Source organism: Rhodnius prolixus, unplaced genomic scaffold, assembly GCF_049639745.1.
Source record: "Rhodnius prolixus isolate KJV_2025 unplaced genomic scaffold, Rpr scaffold_4, whole genome shotgun sequence".
Taxonomy (NCBI): Eukaryota; Metazoa; Arthropoda; class Insecta; order Hemiptera; family Reduviidae; genus Rhodnius; species Rhodnius prolixus.
This window is the reverse complement of record NW_027411614.1, coordinates 25,600,018-25,624,399: the sequence shown is the minus strand read 5'-3', so window position 1 is coordinate 25,624,399 and position 24,382 is coordinate 25,600,018. Positions and strand designations below refer to the sequence as shown.

The window sequence follows — 24,382 nt, the reverse complement described above, 5'->3', positions numbered from 1 at the left end:
AGGACTCAAGGGTCATCTGAAGAATGTGCGTCAAAAAAAAGAGGGGTTACACTGTAGATTTTGTGGTGAAATGGAGGAAATTCTATAGAATCTGGTGAAAATACTCTATATCTCTCAGCTGATTGCGATGCAATTATCCAAGCAAGATTTAACACTCGTGAGGAACTAGTTTGTGAGAAAAACTTACCTTCCTTGGAACAGTGTTTACAAGAACCTGGAATTTCTTAGATCTTTGGAAGATTGGATTGGAGGAGATAGTTTCTCCCAACCAATTATCAATAGTACCCTCCCTCTTCTAGTGATATAGTTACCCTCCTGGAACCAGTAGCGTGTTACAATAGTTCTAGGTCGTAGAGCATTGTTACATTCCGAATAAAAAGGAATACATATATGCGAACTTGCAATCCTTAATATTCTCTAAAGGAACCCGTTTTAGTACATAGTGAACTTCATTCAAGAGAACATAACATATATACTCGTACACTTAAAATCATATATTTGATCGGCATTTGCGTATTAATCAATACTAAAACACTATGCCTATCTGTTGTTATAAGTTAATTGAATTCTTGTGAATATTACTTCTTGTTAATCAAGTCTTTAGTGCTTCCATAAGTAATATGGGTTTGCAAAGCTATGGAATTCTGCCTTGGGCGTAACAATGAATAATCATTAGGACCTAGGTGAATTTGGATTGAGCTAGCTCCCTCACAACAATGTTTTCACGTGTAACAGTTTACTAAACTTTGTTCTTTCTAAAAGAAAGTGAAATTAGAAATTCTGTTCAATAAATAACACTAATTATAATCGACTTAATTATTTTACGCCTAATAGAAAGTTGGTAATACATTAGATGGTTAGATTTATTAAATGCTTTTTTTAATAGTTTTTGAATAATTTAGCTAGTTCTTCGTATATTCGTGAGCAAATCTACATTGTTCAACCAATGGAACAATTACCAGTTTCCTCCGTTTTCTTTGTTGTGTAGATGGTACCAAGAAAGACCAAATTTGGGGTACGCTGAATTTCGGTGTATGTCCGAAATATTTGCTAAACATCTTCATTTGTGGCTGTCATCAGTGTTAAATTGAAATTATTTTTGTTTCGTTTTTAAATCATACTTTATTATTACAACATTTGATATTTGACAAAACAGCACATGTAAATAAACTGTTGAACTCAAAACTAACCAAATCTACTAACCTAACCTAATTTAATATAATTTAAGAAAACGTTTCACGCAGCAGCCAAATCTTGCATAAGACTGACAAACAACAGTATTCCAGAGAATAACAAATAGATGCCACGTGGCCTCAATCATGGGTGAACAAAGGATTTAGGTTCTTGCTTCGAGCTCCACCAAAGCATATCTGTTCAAAGTCGGCAAACACCAGTCATGGTCCAAATGTAAAAGAATATACCCCAAATATTCGGCCTTTCAGCGTCGTATTTGGTATGTGTTGAGATGCACCAAAAAAAAAAATCGACATTCTGAAATTTCGGCCTTTTATGGTAACATAGACATTTATTTTTCATCTAATTCTAGTGGATATTCTGGCACTTAAAAAAACTGACCATATAGACATTTATCTTATTTATTTTTAGAATATTTTTAGTGAAAAAATACTGCGCCCAAATTTTTAATTTATACTTCAGGCAAAAAGGTTTTATTACAAAATTATTTGGTGTAAATATTTAAGGACAGATCTTATCCTGTATTTTTTACATAACTCAGCCCAGAACTGTTTTGAGTTAGTAGCAGGTGTCTAATGTTTCGAGTTGCGCCAGACGGGTCAACAAACGAAATTTTGAAATATTGAAATTAATTTTGAAATTATAAAACATAATAGATCGAGGTATAAAGATCAAAAGACAAAAGGCTTTTTATTTTTTGAGGAGGAGACCACACAAAGTATTCATTGAACCATGTTGTATAAATATGAGGACTTTGTCAGCAGAGAGTAGAGTCTAAATTTACTCGCTAACCACAATGTACCTACGTCAGTTTGTTAGCCATTTTGTATTTATTACGTACTTCTAAATTTTACAATTTAAATTATTTATTATTATATACTGTTCTGTCAGTGTTCTTAAATTCTACTATTACTTTCTGTAAATTTATCGCTCGTGCTTTATTGCATAGCTGTTTTGCTATATATCAAGCTAACCTAGAGACTCCTTAAAAAGGATTTCGACTATCAATCGCTGGCCGGTAGCCTCTTATCTTCCAACAGATTGTGGCGTAACACTCAACCAATCGTCTCAGAAATGTCCAAAAAATTAGGCAACAGAGTATTCTTTCAAGTTCAAGGAAGGTTTACGTTCCTGGTCGATGAAGCGACGCTCCAAAATCCAAAATGATAATTAAGAATAATTTGTTCAATAATTAAGGTAGTTTTTATTTCACCTTTGTGTTGGTTAACAATATTTAATTTAATCAATTTAATTTCTTAATTTATTAGAAATGGATTTTTCTGAAAATCTGTGGTTCCTTCTCAACAGTTAACATCTTTTACAAGACTATTTAATCATCAGATATGGATGATTGTTATTTGGTTGATGGATTATAAACAAGGAAAATAAGAAAAAGGTTGTTAAATGTCTTTTTCTACCGGTCATTTCTTCTTGCTCCATTTCCTTTCGGTACAAGACAAAAACAAAATAAAAAAAAAGTAAGGGTGAAATAACTATTATTGTCCTAGAAGAGGGGTGAATGTAGTATCATCTTTAAAGAGGGGCAGAGCCTCCTTGGTGTGTAAACAGAGAATATAAATTAAAGAACAACAAGGTTGTGTTTGTCCACAGGACCGTCCGCTTTTGGTCGTCCACCTCTAGAGCCCCAGACCAAACCATCCGCACACAACACACTCTCGCCAATAACCCTGTTCACACACACACATATATACCTACAGACAGAGGGAGCATTGCTGATACAAGGAGGCGGTAAAGAAAGAGTAGACGAGTGATTTATCTTCGCTTGCACGTAATAGTCTACAAACTGGACGCCCCCGCGTGGTACTCTGCTAGCTCTTTCCACTCTGTTCATCTCTAATTCCGTTGCTTGTTAACAATAACCCTCTTTAATTCAACTATTTCATTTACTTCTTATCAACTGGACAATTCAAGTGAACCTCCAAATAAAATTTAAGCTTAACATCATATTCCTAATATTCTAAAATTAAAAAAAAAAACTTTTAATTTCAGGATTGATCTTTTAATTTGATTAATAGAAGTTTTTAATGCCTTTAAACACCAATTAACAAATCAAACTTAGTTATAAAATGTTTACGTCATACATTTAAAATTATTATTTGTTGATATTATACCATTTGTATTTTTTTTTTTTTTAACTTTATTTAATTTACAACTGCCAATTGGCTACAAGTAAATCAGATTGCAATATATAAACAAAAATGGCTTGAAAGATTTGAATGAGGGCCATCCAACGGTAACCAACATGAGTCGACTAACACAAGATGCCGTTGAAGTGAATTCGAAGGATGCCCTTTTCTACCATGCAATCAGGTGATCACGAGGCCATCGACGCTTCAGTCTTTGTGGAGGATTCGAGGGAAGAGTAGTTTGGGATAGATTGTTTAAGAGCGGATTGAAGTGTTGGGAAAGTTTGGAATGAAATTTGGTGTATCGGGATTTGGCTAGGTCAAGGACAAATGGAATTTTTAGGCCAGTGTAGATAGTTTGATTGCTTACGTAGAAAGGAGCGCTAACGATGGACGTAGGATTTTCGATTGAAGGGATTGGATGCGGTCGAGATTGGAACGCTTTGTAGTACCGTACAGTTCAAGTTCCTATGCCCAGATTGGGGCTAGTAAAGCTGTGTAGAGTTTCTTTTTATTCTTAAGAGACAATTTGGAGCGTTTTTCGAGTAGTCTTTTGGTCATTCGGTTACGTAAGTAAAGTTCCTGTCGCTTGAGTCGAGTATGGGGATTCCAAGTAAGGCGCTTGTCGAGCAAAAGTCCAAGATAATGCACTTAGAGTTGCATTTTACAGGGAAGTAGAGAGCATTAAAGCTTCTTTAGGATCAAAAATCTGATTTGAAATTTTGTTAAGTTCTAAATTTATTAATGCAAGAGAAGGCGCCCTCGACACCACACTACCATTGCTTGCCTTCAAATTTCACGCATTATTTGCTTTAATTTTGATAATTCGGGTATTAGTTATAGTATTTGTAGTAGTAGTAGTAGTAGTAGTAGTAGTAGTAGTAGTAGTAGTAGTAGTAGTAGTAGTAGTAGTAGTAGTAGTAGTAGTAGTAGTAGTAGTAGTAGTAGTAGTAGTAGTAGTAGTAGTAGTAGTAGTAGTAGTAGTAGTAGTAGTAGTAGTAGTAGTAGTAGTAGTAGTAGTAGTAGTAGTAGTAGTAGTAGTAGTAGTAGTAGTAGTAGTAGTAGTAGTAGTAGTAGTAGTAGTAGTAGTAGTAGTAGTAGTAGTAGTAGTAGTAGTAGTAGTAGTAGTAGTAGTAGTAGTAGTAGTAGTAGTAGTAGTAGTAGTAGTAGTAGTAGTAGTAGTAGTAGTAGTAGTAGTAGTAGTAGTAGTAGTAGTAGTAGTAGTAGTAGTAGTAGTAGTAGTAGTAGTAGTAGTAGTAGTAGTAGTAGTAGTAGTAGTAGTAGTAGTAGTAGTAGTAGTAGTAGTAGTAGTAGTAGTAGTAGTAGTAGTAGTAGTAGTAGTAGTAGTAGTAGTAGTAGTAGTAGTAGTAGTAGTAGTAGTAGTAGTAGTAGTAGTAGTAGTAGTAGTAGTAGTAGTAGTAGTAGTAGTAGTAGTAGTAGTAGTAGTAGTAGTAGTAGTAGTAGTAGTAGTAGTAGTAGTAGTAGTAGTAGTAGTAGTAGTAGTAGTAGTAGTAGTAGTAGTAGTAGTAGTAGTAGTAGTAGTAGTAGTAGTAGTAGTAGTAGTAGTAGTAGTAGTAGTAGTAGTAGTAGTAGTAGTAGTAGTAGTAGTAGTAGTAGTAGTAGTAGTAGTAGTAGTAGTAGTAGTAGTAGTAGTAGTAGTAGTAGTAGTAGTAGTAGTAGTAGTAGTAGTAGTAGTAGTAGTAGTAGTAGTAGTAGTAGTAGTAGTAGTAGTAGTAGTAGTAGTAGTAGTAGTAGTAGTAGTAGTAGTAGTAGTAGTAGTAGTAGTAGTAGTAGTAGTAGTAGTAGTAGTAGTAGTAGTAGTAGTAGTAGTAGTAGTAGTAGTAGTAGTAGTAGTAGTAGTAGTAGTAGTAGTAGTAGTAGTAGTAGTAGTAGTAGTAGTAGTAGTAGTAGTAGTAGTAGTAGTAGTAGTAGTAGTAGTAGTAGTAGTAGTAGTAGTAGTAGTAGTAGTAGTAGTAGTAGTAGTAGTAGTAGTAGTAGTAGTAGTAGTAGTAGTAGTAGTAGTAGTAGTAGTAGTAGTAGTAGTAGTAGTAGTAGTAGTAGTAGTAGTAGTAGTAGTAGTAGTAGTAGTAGTAGTAGTAGTAGTAGTAGTAGTAGTAGTAGTAGTAGTAGTAGTAGTAGTAGTAGTAGTAGTAGTAGTAGTAATCTGCCTATTTCTTCAGGCGGGGCTTAACGTCCAACTACCATTTACTAGGTGCCATGGATGGAGGCGACTAACAAACATACTTTACTGTAAATTTCTTTTATTAACCATTAAATAAAATCCAAGGCCTAAGACCGGGAATCGAACCCAGTACCACAATTCATATAAGCTTTACAGGTCTCGCCTTGGTTTAATAGATATAGTCTAGTGACAAACTTTTATAAGTGTTTATTAATTGTCATTTTTCAACATTTTTCATCCATAAATCTCACACCACATCGCAGTGAAACAGGATAGAGTCTGTTTTCTTCTCTGCCTGGTATACGAGTATACTGAGGCTCTAAGAATAAATAAAGCTACCTGCAGATGTTTTCCGAACAAATCTTCGTCAGCCACAATTCTTAGACTGGCTCTAAAATTTAACTTTGTTTACTTACACTTCAGTTCTGAATTTAAACATTTACAATGGAAAAATTATTTTTAAAAGTTCCTGGAAAAATTGCTGCGTTAAAGCTTTCAAATGGGGCCCTTTCAAAATAACCCGCTTTTACACAGCCTATTGGTGTTCTCAAGGATCAATAAATTGAGGAAAAATGAATTCCAAGAAAAGAGGAAAATACGTAGATTAAAACTGTCCGGTAGGACAGTTGTATAAGGGTTGAACATCAAAAACTGCACGAAAAAGCGTAACGTTGAAAAACACCCAACTTTGACAATTTTTTTCTCTTTTTCTATAAAAGATAAAATTCCCAAATTTTCTTTAAATCTTACTCCAAACCCTCCTTTATAACTGTATTTTTTTTGCAACCACCCAGATCTAATAGGTTTCGAGAAAAAAGTTGCCGAAAATGAGCAAAAACGGCTTTTTCAAAAAAATGTTCTTGTTCTTGTTCTTCTTGTTGTTGTTGTTCTTCTTCTTCTTCTTGTTACCTTTTTTGTAAACTACGTAGCGCCTAAACGCGTGAACCGATTTTCATAAATGAGGTGTCATTCGATTCGGAATTTTATGTAGATGTGCCTTTTGGGGGTCTCGATGCTAAACATCGAATGGGAGAGGAGTAAGCCCCCTTTATGTAAGGCCCCCTCCAAAATTATTATTACTAATCACTCTGTAAATCTTGGCCCGATTTTGATAAAATTTGGTAGGGTGATAGAGTTAGGGCTCCCCTACGTAACATTAAAGCGACGATCAGCTCTAACACTTTTTAAGGGGAAGTATAGCAATCGTTGCAAATTATCGACACATGAACCGATTTTCATGAATGAAGTGTCATTCGAATCGAAATTTTGTACAGATTTGCACTTTAAAAGTCTCGACGCCGTGCCTCATAAAGAGGGGAGTTTGCCCCACCCAAATAAGACCCTTTCTAAAACTATTATTATCAATATTTCTATAACGCTTAGTCCGATTTTGATAAAATTCAGCCCGAATAAGTGGTTAAAGCTCCTCTACGTGGCTGTGAAGTGCCATCTTGCTCTTACACCTGCTAAGAGGAAGTACTGCAATCGTTTAAATTATCAATGAGTGAACCGATTTAAATCAATGAATTGTCGTTCGATTAAAAAATCTTTCCTCTTTGCTTTTTAGGGAGAAGTACTGCAATCGTAGTTTATTTTTCTTACTCCTCTTAAAAGGAAGTACTGAAATCGCAGTTTAATTTTGCTATTTACATACAAATACCTTCCTATGTTATTCAAAACGCTTTTTCAAGAAAATTGTTATTGAGGATGGTTTGGGGGAACGCAACTATAATCATTCTATAAAAAGATCTCTCCAGTGGTAGTTACGGTTCCGACTTAACACCTTATCAGATTATAATGATAGAATTGCTTATTCCAAATTTTAAAAAAATCTGTAAAGAAGATATGTAACTTTGTAAAATAGACAAAAAGGAAAATCTATCCAAAAGGTACAAAAATCTCCTTAACAAAAACTTACAGTTTTAAAAGTTAAGTATAAGGGTTGATTAAACGCCAAAAGGTACACAAATCAGCAGTTCCCAACATTTCATTAATACTTCATTGATATAATTTAAGTAATTTTACTGCATTAATTTTCCTTCACATTTTTTAGAATTTATTAGATGTCACAGACCCTTATGCTGGCCAGTTGATTCATAATATTATTTTGTTACAATTATGATAAAATGTATATTATATCTTCGTAATTAAATAGGTACTTTATTTTAACTCTATTCCAAATTATTCTTCTGATTTCTCTTTAATGTGCCCTTTATTCTGAGTAGTCACATATACATGCATGTTAAAGTAGAAAAAGACTAAGTTAGAGTCGGCTACTGTTTAAATTTGAATCACAGAGGATTCAAAACAATATTTCAGTCTTGAATTCGTCTTACCGAAATATTCGTGAGCACAAATAACATACAGTTAATAACAAGTAGATTATTCAACAATAATTACTCATTTCTCAATTGTAATTTAATTTAGTCCCCCTAATTTTACTTATGGTAAAATACTGGAATAATTAGCTGTCCTAAAAATATGCATATCTTTATTTTCTTTATTTTATATTACATATATATAACATTGTGGGAAGAACACCTAGATTGAGAATGTAATTGAAGAAAACTATATTATTTGCGATAAAGCCAGATTATTTATTACTTATTATTACAAACGTTTGACTACAACATAAAATAACAATTACTTTAATCGAAGGATGAACTTAAACCAACGATTTTTATTTAAAAATAAAAATAAATAAATAAAATCATCGATGTATGTTGGTGTAAGCATTTTTTAAAAAAGTTTATGAATTTTTTAGCCTCATATTTTTTTTTATTATTTATAACGTTTTCTTTTTAACCTGTGATTAATAGTTTGATTATTATAGATAAATAGATATTACAGTCAATCTAAGTTAAATGGTGTGCTACTTGAGTAAATATTTTGTAGACGAAAATGGCCAGCATAAGGGTCTGTGACATCTAATAAATTCTAAAAAATGTGAAGGAAAATTAATGCAGTAAAATTACTTAAATTATATCAATGAAGTATTAATGAAATGTTGGGAACTGCTGATTTGTGTACCTTTTGGCGTTTAATCAACCCTTATACTTAACTTTTAAAACTGTAAGTTTTTGTTAAGGAGTTGAAAAATGTTTGTACGGCCTTAAGATCGTGTTAGCGTTCACACCAAATTATTTAAATCGCTTAGAGCTTTTAATATTTTTCTTCTAGCCCAAGTGCCAACTGAAATTAAAAATGTCAAATATTGAGAAATATTTGAGTCAATAGCGAAGTAATGATTGAATGAAAAGAGAAACTCGTCGCATTTTTTGGGTATTCTCCAGCATTTATTTACTCTTCCCAAGTTTCAGTCACAACGAATAAAAATATAAAGCGGTTAATTTTGTTTTTCTCTTCGAAAGAAAATCTAATATAATCTAGAAAGTTTTCATATTGTAACTTATGTATTTTAGAATGAAATGTAATTTACTGCAGTTGTTGGGCGAGAAAAGATAATACGTAATTCTCAAAGATTCACTTCAATTGTCTTTTAAATTGAATAAAATTCATCAGCATCAGTAGTTGTTTTCAACGCTGTAAGTTATGTTTTCTTTTAACCCAAACATTTCTATTTGAAATCTTTACATATCTAGATTTGTGTATATATTGGATATGTAAATAGAAAACTTTAAAGCAGCAAACTAGTTGCGTAGTTCATAGAATTCAATTTTTTTCTTGTTCTTATTGCGTCTCACAAGTATACGAGTACAAAGGATATCTTTTAAAGTCTGAATAACAAGCTTAAATCAATATTTCTCGTTTCTATGCCCAGCAAAATATATTAAAGTTAAAAATATAAAACTAAATTTCTTCTCTTGGCTAGAAACATCATCATCTACTTTTATATAAAATATATTGCAAAAACAAGGTTTGGGAATTATGTTGAAGAAGTTAAATCAAACATTAACTGAATCAAAACTGACGAAACACTTTGTTTAGAATACACTTGTAAAATCAAAAGGTGTTCTTGAATGGTAAACGTTGCCCACTACTTAAATAACATTATCTTTGCAACGTGATACTACAGTAGTTGGTTATTTTCAGATAGGTTACTGTTAAAACAACACTTTTCAAAATAATTCGTTTAAAAGGTGTTAACCATGCCGTATTTACTAAATCAAGTATTTCTAGTAAACAGTTTGTACGAATTTGTACTATTTGAAACTGAAGATATTTTAAAGTACTCTCAAAACTAGCCGAGTGTAGATAGGAAATAATTTGAACAGTAACTTGGTAGTGTATTTTGTACTGTTTGTTTATATTGTTTTTTTTAATTTGATTTGGCTCTTAGTTCACTCTGACACAAAATAGGCGTTGATGTCATTTTCCTTCTCGGTGATGCCGAATATTTAATTATAGACACGATTGTTTTCCCCATAGCGATTCCGTTAGGAGTATTGCTCTGATTAGTTTATTTAGTTTGAAATAAGCTATATTTTTACTTTACCAGGTGAGGAAAATTTGGCTATCATGCCAAAAATTTGAAATTAAACTTTCCATTTTGAGGATATTGTTTTCAGAGTCTAAAGAAGTGATTTCTAGAAAATGGTGGGTGAACATTTAAGGAAGTGGAAGAATTTCTTTTGTGGCTATTCTAATCGCTTTATTGCGCCCGCTGTGTACAAATTTCAAATAATTGTGGCATACTCAAGTTTTGACCTAACAAAGCAGTAATATACGAATTTCAGGGCTTTGGTATCCTAGATGTCACTACATTGCCTAAAATGTAAAACCTCTAGATCAGTGGTTCTCAACCTTTCTAATGCCGTGACCCCGCAATACAGTTCCTCATGTTGCGGTGACCCCAAACCAAAAAATCATTTTGGTGGCTACTTCATAACTGTAATTTTGCTACAGTTATGATTCGGAATGTAAATACCTGATATGCATTATGCATTCTCATTGCTACAAATCAAACATAATTTAAACATAGTGATTAATCACAAAAACAATATTTAATTATACAAGGTGATCCATTTAAAACGCACCAATCGCTAATAACTGTTTAGGGGAGCAGAATTCCGGAAAAACCCACGAAGTAAACTATGTTTTATTTTGGTTTAGTTTTCAACCATCTAGCAACCATCACATCATTTTAACATACGCCTTATGCAAGACTTCTTGACCTAACATTACGGTAAGAATCTCATACTGGGTGCATTAAAATGATGTGATGATTGCTTTTATTTGATGATAAAACAAATCTATACTGATTCACCCATAACCATTACATTACACTACATGTTTTAAAATCTTCAATTATTATTACTTTTGTTCTTTGCGTCAAAAAAAACATTTTTTGCAGTCAAAGGACCTCCCAAAACGTGTGTTTCTGGTGGAAAATTAATATTGAAAAGCGATTATGAATAGATAAAATAGTAACTTTGATCTTAAATATCTCGACAAATATTATGGATATCGAAACGGGGTCAACGTCATTTTTCACAGTTTTATATGTAGTTTTCATAATCATTGTCAAAACCAATGGTCCTTATGAAACCCCGATCAGATTTTTGGCCGTAACCCCGTCAAAAATGAAGATGCAGCATCGGGAGTGGAAAATTTGAAAACTAGACCAAAAAAAACATATAGTTTACTTCGTGAGTTTTTTTCGAAATTCCACTTTTCTAAAAAGTTATTAGCGATTAGTGCGTTTTAAATGGATCACCCTGTATATTGAGAAATATTTATTTTAACCCCGCCAGGGTCGCGACCGACTGGTTGAGAACCGCTGCTCTAGATTTAGCCTTTTTACATATCTCATCAATGTGTTCATCGCATTGAAGATCCTGGTTCATGACCACCCCAAAATTCCATACCATTTCAACCCTATTTATGTATGATCCTCTCAGTGTTAGAGGCCGCCAAATACAGATTTCACTTTCTAATGAAGGTAACTGCTGCGCATTTCTTAATGTTCAGGTCCATGCAGTTCTATTTCCACCAATCACTCAGGTAATCCAGGTATTTTTGTTAAATTTAAGGGCCTACTAAGGACTTTATCCTCAGAAAAAGTTACATTGATTTTATTTGAACCTAGTAAAAGTTGTTTAAATCAGTCAGCTTACTGTAAATAGCAACATATCAAAGTGCAACAATAAAATTGATGTTTTGTAAACCTGAAGTCACATTATTTGTATTGAACTATTATTTATATTAGGGGAGAGGGGGGCACATTTGAACAGAATTTACATTTGCTGTTACAGAGTGCACAGAATCGTATTATTGAACCTTTTTATTTTGTTTTCTACAACTTTCAAGTCTTCTAAAGAGATCTATATCAATAAACAGTTAGTATTTTATTAAATATCTATATTTTTTTTAATTTAAAAATGTTGTGTCAAATGTTAATATCTGCCCCATTGGTGGGGTAGCTTTGAACACAATATAAAATAGAAAGAAATGATATTACTTTACTCTGAATCTACCTTCTATCAGTTATTTCTCTCACTACTACATTAATATCTCTTTTAAACCACTGAAATCTAGTTCAAAAATCAAGAATGACTCAGTTCAGGTTGTTGTACCCGAAGTGATGGGTTTAGGAAGTTTGAACAAAATATTCGGTTCGTTGCGCTTCTTAATGTAGGTTCGGACCACTTTCCCCTTCTCTGCGATTAAACCAAAAAAAGTCACAAACTTGCTGGAGTCGGTAGGGCACATTTTAACTGAGATGTTGAAATGTGCCCCGCTCTCCTTCCATAAAAGAAAATATAATATCCAACACTTTTTACAAGCAAATAGACTTTTGTAAATACTAGATTTAAAAATACGAATTCCAAATGGTAATATGGACTAACGATAGTTACACCTTGTCCACTACAATCTTCACAATACACTTTCAAAGCTGCAACAAAAATTTTACTTCCACCTTACAAAATATAACATTCCTCAATTCTGGACTTCACAAACAATGAAAACGAAGGGAAACTCTGTCAATTATACAACAGGTTTATCACAAAATATGGAGAAAATTACCAATCATAAATGTTTGGCGAGAAATTGAAACTGTTCAAAGGTGCCCCTGTTCAAACGTATCTCCCTCTCACCAACATTATTTACTCGTATATTTAAAAAATATATTTAATACGCTTTTTACTAATTACTCGTATTAAGCTGTTTTGCTCTAAATAAATAATTTCTTCAAATTTCTTCAGTTAATGTCTAAACAATTAAAATATATACATGTTGTACCGGTGACTAATTGGGCGGATCTCAGTACTTTACTAAGTCCCCTTTCGTCCTAAACTTCTTAATCTCTTAAATAAGGGTGTATTCCCTTAACTTTGGTAAACTTGACTCACCTCCTTGACATACTACTTTAGGTCTAATTTAGCTTAGATTTTTCTTTTTCGTAAACAAATTCTGTACCTAAACAAAACAAAAATTAATTTCGCCTGTGCCTCATAATTTTAAATCTTTATAGCTACTTTTTATTTATTTTATTTATTTGTTACATATTGCTTTTGGGGTTTATCCCCTTAGCATGAGTTTGACATTGATTTTCAATGGCACATAAATGGTGGATATAAAAATACGCAAAAAAATAAATTTAAATTCGTGACAACAAAATTATATGAACTTCCCAAGGGCTTTTCTTTCCTTTCTGTCTTACGTCAGACCTTAGCTTTCATTAGCTTTCTTAGCTTTTCAAAAAGTTACCACTCATTGAGTAAAAAACTTCTTATTTGTAAAGATAATTTAACGTAATCACATATAGCATTGATTTGATGTTCAGAATTAATAGAAAATAGGTTTACATAGTTTTCTGGGTCAGGTAAAGCTGTTGCAATATAGTTGTTTTTTTTTTTAAATTTGGGGACATCAACATCTGAAGTCTTTTACTCTGTTCTGTCGGTTTCTGGATAGAATTCTATCGTTGCAATCAACCCTCGCTAAACAGTAAACTCCAAGAAGTTCAGATGCAAAAGAATATTGAAAAGCAGGGGATAAACCCAGGCTATTCGCTTAGGAGTCGATGCAGCTAAGTCTTCCCCAATGATTGATTCGGTGGCAAAATATAAAACTAAAAATCTTCACTGTCTGAGACAGGGGTTCTCAACCTTTTTTTTTTGTATCACGGGGTTTATTTGAGGATGCTAAAAATAGTTGCTGGTGTTAACCGGATTTGAATGAAAAAGTATCTTTATAAAGTAGCTTTATAAAAATACATTTTATAACATAGTTTTACTATAAAATGTAAATAACTTATTATAAAAGTCGGATTAATGCGATCTTTGACATTGCTTTTAATTGACTAATTTCTTACGGTTATATGTGTAAAATGACAATGCCAATCGTAAACTATCATCAAGGTCAGCATTAGGTTAAAGTTGAGATCTAGTTTTTGATTTAATGGTATTCGTAGTCGAAAATGAAGATTCGCACAAATATTTGGAACCAAAACAGGATGTGATTTTGTAGGATCCTTTATTTGTAACGTTTTTTATTTTGATTATTTATTTTTTTGAACATCTGAGATTATTGGCGCCCGTAGCTTTTTTCAGTGCACTGCCGGACAGTGAACTGTAAGAAGCTCCTAGGAAGAGAAAATCTAAGAGTCAGCGACCGGATTCGAACCCGTGACCTTTGCGAGGGAATCCAATACGCTAACCCATATCTAATCCCTTCCCTTTTTTGTATTATTATCATTATTTTAAGTCTTTAAAGAGTGTCGCATTTGTACCCGCAGGCACAAGATTGAGAACCCTTCGTCATGAAGAAATGGTATATAACTCTGTAAAAGTTGGTTTCATCCTCTTTAAAGAACTTTTAGGAGTTTGTAGTAGTTTTATTACTTAATTGAAAATTGTTTCAATTAATTATCTCTTAGTATATTGATTTCTTCAAATATGTATGGGAGATGCAAGTGAAACATTTGCTACTTATTTACATTGAAGCATAATACACAAATTATGATAGTTTGCAGCTGTAATATCGCCCAAGTACTTAATGGAAATCAAATAAATGGAGATCAATAATACATAAATCTCTATTTTAAAATAACCATAAAGTTAATTAACACTAATAACAGTAAAATTAAATTTGCATCACTGTACAAAAGTAATTTTAAACTAAACCCATCTATACTATTTTAGACTCTTTGTAATGTTAAACCACCGTGAAGCCCACTTGTCAAAATTAAAAAATCCCCGAGTTTTTGATTGTTGGAATAAAGTAGTACAAACACACACAAAAAATCTATTGACTGCCGGCGCTTTGTTGTCCGACCCAATTAGTAGTGTTTCAGAGAAGAGTGAACAGAAGTTTAATCCTTTATAACCTGAACTGAGGTACCAGGTTTCTTCGTAGGTTTCCAGCGACATAAAAAAATAATACACTCAACAGCAAAAAAAACCGGACACTCAGATTTGGTCTTATAATTTTGTTAAATACGCTAATCTTTTTAATTTATGGTAAGAATTGGTTTATTTATAAGTTATTTACAAAAAATCTGCCACAAATGACTAATTTTTATTAATTATTGACACAAAATTATAAAATAAAGAAAAAATAAGAAATTAACACATTTTTTTTTTAAACTTTATTCGTCATTCTTATCAGGTTTTCTGACAAGGGATGTTCTTCTAATAGCGGGTATTTCTCCCTCTTCTACGGCGAAGGGCCCTAATCCTGTCAGGCATAGAAGAAATTAAATTTTGGACGTACTCCACCGGCAGAGCATCCCATTCTTCACGAACAGCAATTTGGAGCTGATTTAAGTCACTAGGAGGAGGATGACGATGTCTAACACGCCTTCCTAAATTATCCCATAAATGTTCTATGGGATTCATATCGGGAGTTCGTGCAGGCCAGTCCAGAACTGTGATTCCCACTTGCTCCAAGTATTCGGTAACAATTCTGGCGGTATGTGAACGAGCATTACCCTGCAACAAAATGAATTGGTCACCAATAAATGGAGCCAACGGGTCACAGCCTCTAGGAGCACTTCCTCAATGTACCTCCGAGCAGTCAGAGCCCCCATTATCAATGAAAATCAGTTCAGTACGGGCGTGGAAATTGATTCCACCCCAAACCATAACTGATCTCCTTTCGAAAGGCAGTGACTCGCGAAGGAGCAAATCGCTCCCCTGATCGTCTCCATACTCTGTCTCGATCGTCTGAGTGGTATAGACCAAAGCGAGACTCATCTGTGAATAAAACTGTTCCCCATTGCTCTACAGTCCAATTAAAATGCTGGTCGGCAAATAATCGCCTTTCTCTACTACGCCTTTCCTGGTGTTGGGGCCCTGTCGCGGGGCGCCTTGCTTCAAGTCAACGCTCCCTCAGTCTCCGCCGTACTGTGTCCGAGCTAACACGCGTATTTCGCGCCACTTGAAGCCTGTGCCGAACCTCAGGAGCAGTTAAATGGCGGTCTCTCAATACTGAGAGCGTGATAAATCGATCGTCAACTTCAGTTGTGGCCCTTGGTCGGCCACTGCCAGCCCTCCGTTCATAACTGCCAGTCTCCCGGAAACGCCGGAGTGCAACATTAATGGCGGACTTCGCTACTCCAAGGGTTTCTGCGAAAGATCGGACGCTCCGGCCTTCTCTTGCCAAGGCATCAGCTCGGGCTACGTCTACATTCGAAAGAACCATTATTCTGAACCAAAATAAAAAAAATCACGTCTATTAATGACAGAAAGGCGCGGTTAATAAATTAAAGATCCCTAAAGGTGCGAAAACCTACTTACAGTTTAGAAGAGTTCCGTCAGGTAAAGCAGCCTCAAGACAAATAAGCCACATCTGAGTCTTATCTCATGCCCTACTAATCCTGAAGGGATTAATTCAATGGACTTAGACCCTTCCATCTCTGTAATAACCAGATTACCCACAAAAACAAACACATTACTGATAATCAGCTTTTAATATAAAAAATATTAAGTGTCCGGTTTTTTTTTTTTGCTGTTGAGTGTATAATAAATTTACCTTTCTTGTTGTATAGTACACCCAATAAAATCTGTTACATATTACATTTGTAATTTGAAATCGCTCACCAATTGCCTGACTCACATTTGATTGCCAGTGCAATTTATTAACAGCAGCCCTTTGATTTGTGCCCTTGTTTGACTTTTTTTTTTATGAATAAAAAAGAGGGCAGGTGGAAATCATTGCGCTGAATAAAAAGCACATGTTTCTAAGTGAAATTTGTGCCCAGTTAAAAATCTACTCATAATTTTAATTGGCGTTGGGAGTTAGCTCGAAGCTTACAAGACCAAGTTCTTACAACTCGGAAACTGATCAAAATTCCAGAATACTAATTCAAAAAATGTTTTTTAATGGAGTTCACAATTAATTACTTTGCGTTACATTTTTTTTTACTTAATTTATTTTTACAATTGCAGTTAAAGTAAGTTATTTATTTAACAAGTGTGGAAAGTAGTACTTTTCCTCACACGAGGCAGGGTTTGCACGCACGAGCGAGCGAAGCGAGGCGAGTGCAAGTGCAGATTGCCGAGTGTGAGGAAAATACTTGACACTCGAGTTAAATATTATATTTTTTCTGCAACCATTAGATTTATTGACTAAAAAAATTAAAAATTTCATTTTTACAGTATACAAAAATCACAAGTCCTACAGCTTAAGCTTTTTATATTGACTTATGTCTAAATTATCATTAATGTTTAAGGTAGTTTTTAACATGGAATATACAGGCCACAATAAGATTCAGAAATTTCATGAAAGTAAGCTATAAGTATGTATATTTTCTGATGTGTTTTTAACGTTTTTGCCAGGGCACCATTTCTTAAAATTATTGTAACGACTTGTATAACGATCTTTCGATTTTTTTGGTAATAAATTACTTATTACATTTTCTGCTGTTTCTTTTATTGATGGAGGAGTGTTTTCTAAACAGGAATCACTAGAATCCATTTTAAATTTCTATAAGGTAACACTATAACCTTTTTAACTGTTATAATTAAAAATATCTAATTATTTATTAAAGTATTATTTTTATTTCTATATTCCTTTCAATTTTTATTTTATTTTTTAATATTCGTATTTTAATTATTTAGTTACGTTAAATAAGCTTATTAAAGTTTTACAGAAAATATTTATGTTAATCACAAAACTTCTTATATCAAGGAAGCACAATAAAGTTTTTTCACTCACTAGTGAGGAAAGTGACACTAATGGCAATTTTTCCCCACTTGTGAGGTAAAGTTGGGCATTACACAGCTGATTTTAATTGAGTAATGAGAACATTCCTACATGGTTGCAGAAAAAGTAAAGTAATCGCCTATTTTTCAGGCGGGGCTTAACATCCGACTACCAATTAGGTGCAACACAACTGCAGTATTGTCTGCAATAAGTAAAGCTGACATGAGTAGCATGAAGGGAGAATTCACCCATTGGTGAAACTCCCAAAGAGGAAGAGTTCACTATTGTACATTGGCACTTACTTCATTTAGAAGATCGCGTGGCCAACTGCGCTTCAACCATCTTGGAGGATTTCCTGGTAGAGTAGTAAGTGGAGATACTAGAGGATTAGGATGTGTGGTGATTGAAGTGTGGAATTTAATGTAAAAGTATCTTGCAGCTTCAGAAACATAGGTAACAAGGAAATCTCGGTGCAAGGTAGAGTTAGATACAAAGTAAGGAGCATTAGTGGATTTGACGGAGTGTTTTTGATTCAGTAGATTGGTACTCGGAAGATATTGGAAGCTCTGGCTGAGCCTCAAAGTTCCATCCCGCATGTCCAGGCAAGTTTGAATATCATGGTATAGATAAATCGTTTGTTACTAAGTGAAAACTTAGATCGTTTGTCGAGAAAAATTAATATTCAAACTTTTTTCAAAAAAATAAACTATACAACTAGAACTCAGGAAAGAGGTTACCTTTATGATCGTGCATTAAATTCCTAAGCAAAAATTAAGGCACTTGGTTTAATTTTAATTTTATTTTCTGTAACGACAGAACAAGTACTCAAGGTTTTAGCATAGATCCTGCGTCGTTGATGAACGCCAGAATAGCTGCAAGAAAAGAGAAACAGATTTTGATCCTTCGTACTGCAATTTTGACGTGAATACGTCTTTAAATTTGCTATCGTATGGAGGCAATCCAAAAAACCTAATCATAACAAAATCGGGGGATACAGTTTGGCATTATAGTTTCGAATCTATCGTCTACATCCAAAATTAAATTAGACCACTGGATAGCTAAAGGATCAAAGAATTCATTACGATAAGCCAGAACTGTGACGCATCGCGCGCGGTGAAGGGGGGAGCGCCGCCATTTTGAGATCACTGGTGCGTATCGAGATTTGCAATTAGTATAACTTTTGACTCGGAGAAGCTACGATGTTCGTTTAAGTTTTAATCGTCAGCTGTCGTCACAATCTATCGATTGTATATAAAACATTAGTGTAAAATAGTGACAGCGAATATAATAAGGTGTTAGAATAAAAAAATATTATCAAAAATATATAATGTCGGCCTATACGCGTCGAAAAGCCAAAACCAAATACAGAGTTCGTATACGGTTGGAAAGGGCTTCTCAAGAACAATCGAATGGTAGTACTAAAACACCATATGACCGAGTCTAGCTGTGCCGGGAACGTAAAAGAATGAATGCGGCCGAGCGGATCAACGACGGTGTCAGTACATCTGCAGCTGGGGCGGCGGTTGAAATTATGCAAGTGGATGATGAAATCGCTTCTACATCGACAAAGGACTGTACAGGCTTAGATTGTGTTCGATCGTCGATTTGTTTCCTTGATTTCATCCTAAATACATAAATAAAAATATTTTATATAAAAAATATAACCCGTTACGTAAACGTATTCACGTACAACACAAGGCCATGTCCATGACACAGCCACAGTTTTATTTTGAACGTGAAGGGATCCATTACGATGTGATTTGAGTTATACACGGGTTGTGCTCTGTGAACATAGATGTTAAGTATTCATCCTGAATTAACAGCACATTTAATCTACCTGCTGTTGATTAAAACCCCCCTCCAAAAATCAACAACCCTTCGAGGGTTTATACATTGAAATTAAAAATGTTCGCATCATCTATTGTATATATATAAATATGTTAATCTATTGCTTCTCGAAGATCTAACAGTCTGTATTTTCAGTAAACAAAATGCTCCTCCTTTTAGCTGAAAGTGCACTGGCCAAGGCTCCTGGAGCCAAAGAAACTACATGAAACATAAGTTGAGACTTCTTGTAAGAAGTCCTTCTTTCCTTTCTTTTTCCTGCGCAGGTTGGAGATCCTCAGAGCAGTATGCCTCCATTTTGTTCTTTATAGCTATGTAACCATTTTTTATTATTTTTGAACAGACAATGCAATAGGTACTTAATAAAGCTAAGTTTTTGAAGAATATTTTAATTACAATTACTATTTAAAATAATTCACACAAAAATTATTAGAAGGCTAAGTTCTTTATTAAATACGTACATCAAAGGTGTGACTGCAAGTTTAGCAATTATTTTTTGAGATGTATTTAATGAGGTTGTGTTTTTAATTAATAGTAAATGAAATAATTTTTCCTAAAAAAAAATTCTCTTTTACACAAACAGCAGAAAAATGAATTAATTAAAATGTTATTTTCAGCAGCCAACCAATAAAAGTGCAGTAAAATCTTTGTATTTCATTAAATTACCATGTATTTATAAACATGCCCTTATAAATACAGTATGCACTATCAGATATTGTTTTCATTTTCCATCCGTATATATATTACGCCTCAATTAGACGCAGGTAGAGGTGTACTCTATGAGGCAGTGTGTTGGGATGCTGAACCATCTGCCTGCAGATTCACTGTACCACAGCCTCTGTGTTTCTTTTTGCAGCCAGACACTGCCGACTATATACGAGTAGAACTGTTTTCACTTCGTACTAATATCTATGAATTTAATATCTATGTAATTACCAAGAGAACTTTATTATTTCTCTCTCCAACCCCCATCGACCAAGTTTTCATATAATTTGTATATTTTATAAATGAAATGCAAATAATTGTATAACGTTTATGCATTTTGCTTGTTAATTAAATGATATTATTATCAAGCAGAACTAATGAATCCCCACACGGTGAGTTATGCAATAAGTTAAAATAATAATAGTAATAATAAACATATTATTAATGAAAACCTTATAGCAAAATTTGGATGCCTTGCAATAATCGCAATGTGATTAAATAAGATAGAAAATTTTTGCGCTTGGACCAAATTTATATAGCTATTTATCAGTGAGATTAGTCGTGGTGGTTGCCATACTATGAATTTGGCCGGAGAGAAGCGGTTAGCTCAGAGGTAAGCGTACTGGATTCCATTGCGTAGATCCCGGGTTCGAATTCAGCTACCGGCCCTTAGATTTTCTCTTTCTAAGAGCTTCTTACAGCTCATTGTCGGGTAACTGTCTTTTTTTATGATGGGAGAACATTGTCTGGAGCTGGATGATTTGTTATTATAAATACTACTTATACAATTAAAATCATCCAGTGATGATTACCTTTAATTATCTAACAGTTCGCCTGCGACTTTCAGCGTCTTTGGAAAGTTTCTTGGGAAATAGGCTTCATAGGTTTTGTTACAGGAGGCTTAAGCTAGTGGAATGGAGTGTGAGGAATCTGTCCTAAATGGTTTTGACCAAAGTGATGATGAAAGGATCTATTTGTAGAGTAAGAATGGACGCATAGTATATGGAGAATAATTTTGGACTGCATGATTTGGATATTTTTAGATTAGAACTCCTAGCAGGTAGTCTTAGGCTGGAAACATAGTGGAGCGACGATGATAACGAAGAGCAAAGCGGCGAAATCAAACACAAGTAAACATATGGGACCGCGCATAGTGGAGAGCAAAGCGAAGATAGAGCAACGCTATCTGTAGAGAGTAGAGCAACGCGTTATGACATGTTCGATTACTTCGCTCTCATCGCGCTCAATTTTTAAAGGTTATTTTTCAAAGGTTATGGATATTGATACATTTATTGGTTTAGTTTGTTTAAAGAAACCTCTGTGGGACCAAAGTGCGTATTTGCGAAGCTACAATAGTTTTTAACAATTAATAATTAATAGTTAAAATTAATTAACAATTAGTAGTTAATGGAGAATTCAGGTAATTTTTGCTACATTTAATTTGGTTCTCAATCCCTTAATGCTATTTAGAACGGTGACCAAGCGATCTGGGGAGAAGTCAACAACGTTTTTTGATCTTTCATTAAATGCATTTGATTTAAGCGACTCCTTACAGTTGCTGTTTGCTTTCTTCAGACTCAACTGCCTAATATGTGCAAACAATAATAAACGATTCCAAATCAAATGCAACACTTTTTCAACAGCTCTATAAGGTGCATTATTCTTGTTATATCTTTAACAGATGACGCATTATGCGTATAAATATGGATATATATATAATGACATATGTGCATAATGGCAATCGAGATGGAAAGTGATAACCGTCATCCAACCAGACATAAACGAACTTACTGACAGACAAACGAACTAAATTTCAAATTTACACACGGTTGACAACGGGTTGACGAATATAGACCTACAGACACTTATAGACATTTTGGCATCTGTGGCAGATCTCCCTCACCCAAACATGTCGCCCTAAATTCATTTTGAACCGTATAATAATAATAATAATAATATATATATATTATTATTATTATTATTAAAACTAGGTTAAACAGATTTACTAAATGGAAAGTAAAAAAACTCAACTGAGATTCATGGCATCATAAAATAGTCAACAGTTAAGAATATTTTCTTCACTAAAAGTAGAATTGATGCAAAACTTTCTAGCGTAAGAGAAGTTTCTACTATTATAGTAATCCAGCTTCAGCTCACTGTTCGAAACATGGAACTTTTGGCCCGTAAACGAGCTGAGTGGTATAAGTGGCTAGCTAAGATTAAGGCAAGTGACAGAGGTTTTGGGAGAAAAAGCACATTCCGGCAGATCTACCACTCGAAACCACAACTGAAACCTCTGCTCTAATCTAGCCTGCGTCTTTTTCTCAATTCATTTAGCTCGGTATTGATATTAGAGAAAATAGAAGAGAAAATAGAAGTACATATTGTAAATCCATGTTTTTTTAGTTTACCTAGCCTTAGCATAATTTTCTATCTATGATATTTATTCATCTTTCCTTAATAATTTCTGTACTTACCCGCCCATTACTTTGTTACGAATATTTTTCAAAAAAAGAGGTGACAGTTAATATTTTATTTTATTTTCCTTTTAATAAGTTACTTTAACCCATTTAGGACCTTTGTTGCCAAATGGCAAAGCAAACTTCTCTATATTTTCGAACGTTACCACACATCTTGTAGTAGGTTTATCGATAATTAGCAGTTATTGGTATTTAGAAAAAACCTTTTTCTTAGTAATTAGTGGCTTGGTTTTTGTCTATGAGGAGTAACTAAGTGAGAGAAATGATATGGGTTGACAACTAAGTGATTGCGGATTTTAAATAAGAAGGAAAATTCAAAATTTTCGCTTAAAAATATAACTTTATTCAATTAAGCATTTTTCGTTTTTGTCGATGACCTTTTGTCATATTTCAGGCAGTGTCATAATTCCATGTTCAGAAAACTTCTGATTTTTGCCAGCAAAAAACGAATTAATTGTGATTTTACATCATCAGCATCATTAAAAATTTTACGATTTAAGGAGCTCTGTATGGAACGAAATAAATGGTAATCTGAAGGCGCAAGGCCTGGGCTATATGGTGGATGTGACAACACATCCCAACCTAGTTCCAATAATCTTTGGTGGGTGACCAAAGGTGTGTGGGGCTTTGCGTTATCATGCTGGAAAACAACACCCTTACGGTTTGTCAATTCTGGCCGCTTTTCTTGAACTTCATCGCTCAGTTTGGCGAGTTGTTCAACGTAGACGCTTGAATTAATCGTTTTGTTTCTTGGTAAAAGTTCAAAGTGCAGAATTCCTTTATAATCTCAACAAACTGACAGCATAATCTTTTTTTGTTGAATCTCAGCTTTTGGTGACGTCTGGGCTGGTTCATTTTGCATCATGCACGACATTTTCGGAATAACCTTGTTGTAAACTGATCTCTTTTCGTCGCTAGTAATCAGTCGTTTCGGAAATGGATCAATTTCGTTGTGTTTCAGAAGCGAATCGCAGACGCTAATGCGTTGCGTCAAATGAATTTCCTTAAGCTGATGAGGGATCCATAAATCGTGTTTCTTGACGTAGCCAAGTGGTTTTAATTTTTTTTTTTTAATGCATGTACGCGATACATTGAGCTTCTCTGCAATCTCACGAGTTGGGCTATGACGATCTGAATCAAAAATAGTCTTGATATGGGTCTCATCAACTCCAACTGGACTGCCAGATCGTTGCGCATTTTTCAGTGAAAAATCACCTGAAAGAAATTAGGCAAACCAATTTTGACACTGCCTTTCTTTCAAGGCTTCATGCCCATATACGGTACATAACGTCTTATGTGCTTGCGATGCGTTCTGACCTTTTCGGAAATAATATAATAAAATTTGTCTGAAATGCGCGTCTTGTTCTTCCATTTTTAAATTGGATAAAAAGGAAACTAAATGACTTATCGATAAATTTTTTTTACTAAATTAAAGGCGAAAGTCCTAAGAACAAGAAAACAATCCAGCTTAGATGCTTTGATCACGTAAACAAAACAAAAGAATGTGCTAAAACCATTTGTTGGCAAAATCCGCAATGACTAAGTTGCCAACCCATTAAAATAATGGCTGATCTCCAATACCTTCAGCAGCTCCTAGAGTTAGTTAATTATTATTTGTTTACTGTTTTATTTTAAGTGAAATTTCTCAAAGTTTTTCGTTTTAATGGATGTATGTGTACCACTAGAAAACATAAAATCAATTTTGCAATGTTTAGATT

At 33.9% G+C, this 24,382-nt stretch overlaps 1 protein-coding gene across 1 annotated transcript in view; it reads left to right on the top strand.

The window, feature by feature from the left end:
• Positions 1-24,382, top strand: part of LOC141456502 (lachesin-like) — a 353,521-nt gene that overhangs the window by 218,027 nt on the left and 111,112 nt on the right. The gene's annotated exons all lie outside the window — the stretch shown is intronic.